Source organism: Miscanthus floridulus, chromosome 18 (genome assembly GCF_019320115.1).
Source record: "Miscanthus floridulus cultivar M001 chromosome 18, ASM1932011v1, whole genome shotgun sequence".
Classification (NCBI taxonomy): Eukaryota; Viridiplantae; Streptophyta; class Magnoliopsida; order Poales; family Poaceae; genus Miscanthus; species Miscanthus floridulus.
In genome coordinates this window covers 72,108,173-72,111,373 of record NC_089597.1, presented here as the reverse complement: position 1 = coordinate 72,111,373, position 3,201 = coordinate 72,108,173, and the positions used below count along the sequence as shown (strand labels likewise).

Genomic DNA, 3,201 nt, shown 5'->3' with positions numbered 1-3,201 from the left:
GCATTTCGTTTCCCGTGTGTATTATATTTTTATTTCTTCCTCTCCTCACCGATGGAAAGGTATATTATATTTTTATTTCCTCTCCTCACCGATCCTTCCAAGCTTGGACAGCAACCAGCAACATTGTGGTCGTCGGGCAACCTACGAGTTCTCTGGAAAGGCAAATAATGGCACCCGACGACCTTAATGGTCGCTAGGATATGGTTGTAGATGTTCGGTTGTGGTTCAAGCTGAAGAAGCGGACGTCCTGGACCAAGCTGAAGAAGCGGACGCCGTGGCTCAAGGCGAAGTCCACGGTGGAAATGACAGCCGGCGGCGAAGCTGATGTTGAGGCTTTCGACTCAGGTAGTCCTACACTACTCATCACTACTCCAAGCAAGTTCCATTGTCGCGCAGTGTTTTATTTTTTGAGCGAGCCGAAACTTTCTGCATGCAAACCATGTCGCATGCACTTACTATGAGCCATACGTCAATTTTTTTTCATTGCATACTGCATGTCGCATGCACGTACTGAGGCATGCAAATGTCTATGTGTAGTCACTCCTGTCAATATCAAGAGGAGGCGGTACTACCCTCCTGATATGAAAAGGATCTTGTATGCCATGTGCTTAGAAAGATCAACACCAGGCATAATGGAGGGAGTGACGAAGTCTGTTGCTAATGATATGGGGGTGCCATTGAGAGATGTCCAGCGCGTATGGCTAGATGGACAAAAAGGTGGTGGAATTCAAGCTTTTGATTGGAATAAGAAAAAAAATTGTGACTGCAAAAAACTTCCATTTAACCCAGATGTAATCATAGATGTGCCACTTAGACAGCGTCATACTATCCAGTGACCTAGCCAACGCCTTGCATATGTCAAAGAGCACATTACATAAGTGTCTAAAAGAAGGAAAGTTTAGGTGCCATACAAATGCCATAAAGTTCACCTTGATTGAACAAAACATGAAGGAACGTGTGAGGTTTTGCATACATATGCTTGACAGCCTTAGCCTACCAGATGACCCAACATTCAAATCTTTGTACAACATCATTTACATAGATGAGAAATGGTTTTATAGAACAAAGAAAAACCAAATCTATTACATGACGTGAAGAGCAAAAATTTCATTGAAAAGGTGATGTTTCTAGGGGTTACAACCCATCCCAGGTTTGAGAACAGCGTATGCACATTTGATGGTAAAATAGGGATTTTTCCCTTCACTAAATTAGAACCAGCCAAGAGGAAAAGTCCCAATAGGCCGAGAGGTATGATAATTATCTTTCTTTTTTATTTCAGGAAAATATGCCTTTTATCAAAGCAACGTTACTAATCCTGGTTATTTAATCTACTTGCATTGTTGAATGTATAGGAACCATGGAGTTAAAAGGCCATGACAACGGTCACAAGGGATACTATCCGAAAGTTTCTAATTGAAAAAGTCTTGCCTGCCATCAAAGAAAAATGACCCGCTGAAGAACGAGGATGCCCAATATTCATTCAACAAGACAACGCAAAAACGCATATTGCAGTGGATGACGATCCATAATTTTGCCATGTTGCACAAGAAGATGGGTGGGATATAAGGTTAATTAATGTGTCAGCCACCCAATTCTCCAGATCATAATGTTTTGGATCTGGGTTTTTTTGCAGCGTTGCAGGCATTGTTTGAAAAGTCATCTCCCTCAAACATCCAAGACATTGAGTCTAATATGATCAAAGCTTATCTAAAATACCCGGTCGACAAGTCAAACCAGTGGCGGACCCAGTCTAAGAATGGAGGCAGGAGCTACGAAATTTTTGCTAAAAACGATAATATGCAAATCATGAATAAAAATTGTAGAACAACAAATAAGAATCATGATGTTACCTTTTAAAAGAAGAAATCAACAATAATACATGTATTAATTAATAATTACAGTACAAAACGTGTCAATTTAAAAGAAAAAATCAATTAAAAAGCTTTCAAATCTACATAAATCATTGCATTGAACTATAGATAAATCAATTGACAATTATTTGATAATACAAAACCAGGTAGAGCAGAGGCACTGCAGAGGTGCCGGCCGCTGGATGCAGCAGCCGAGCAGCGCAGAGGACTACAGGAGCAGGTCGTTGGGCACAACCATGGCAGCTGCCAGCAGCCTGAGCCACCGACCATGCAAGCTGACGCGGGTCGGCATCGGCGTAGGGTGCATCTCGGGGGGCAAATCCACGGATATGAGACACCACGCTGGGACTGGGAGCCCCTAAACCGGAAGCCACCTGCCGAACCCCTTTAGGGCTCGTTCGGTTCAACTGAATTCGGGCTAGAAATCATTCCTGTTAATAGAAGCTTATTCAAATTACATAATGAATCTGGCCTAGAATATTTTCCGGTAGTCATTCCCCTTCAAACGAATGCGGCCTTAATTATTTCAGCCATATAGCCTAGGAAGGCCTCCCAGGTATGCCGTTTTTTCTATTTCTTTTTCTTTCCTTTCTACTATTTTTTTTTCTTTTTCTTTTTCTCTTTTATTTTTTGTTGTGTTCTATTATTTTTGTCATCTTTTATTCTTTTTTATTTTTCTTTATTTTCATCTTTTATTGCTTTTTTATTTTTCTTTTCTTTTCTTCTATTTCTTCTTTCCTTTCCTTTCCTTTCCTTTTCCTTTTTCTTTTTCGTGGTCTTTTATTATTCTTTTTGCTTTCTTTTTCTATTTTCGTATTTTATTCTTTTTTTATTTTTCTTTCTTTCTTCTGTTTATAATTTTATGTTTCACTTTTTTATTTACATGCACACGTGATGTTCAGTAGTATACATGTAATGTTTTATCATGTATTTTTTTATGTTCGCAAGTAGAAATGTGTTGTTCTACGATATATTTTATGATGTTTAGTAAGCATACATGGATGTTCTAGGATATAGTTTATAATGTTCGGTAGCATTTTTTCTTTTTATTTGACTCTAATTAATTACTTCCACTAATTTTATTATTTTATTTTATATTTTTATGATATTTGTGATGTTCACGTAGTATATATATGATGTTCTATGCTATATTTAGTGATGTTCGTATAGTATTAATATGACGTTCTACGATGTATTTGTGATGTTCGGTAGCATTTTTTTCTTCTTTTTATTTGACAATAATTAATTACTTCACTAATTTTATTTGTTATTTTATTTTTATTTTTTACATTTCACGATATATATGCTTACTAGTGCCTTCTTGATTGAC

General features: G+C 37.6%; 1 pseudogene; it reads left to right on the top strand.

Annotated features, from left to right (window-relative positions):
* The first annotated feature begins 200 nt into the window (after positions 1-200).
* LOC136524010 (uncharacterized) lies at positions 201-1,857 on the top strand (annotated as a pseudogene).
* The last annotated feature ends 1,344 nt before the right edge of the window (positions 1,858-3,201 follow it).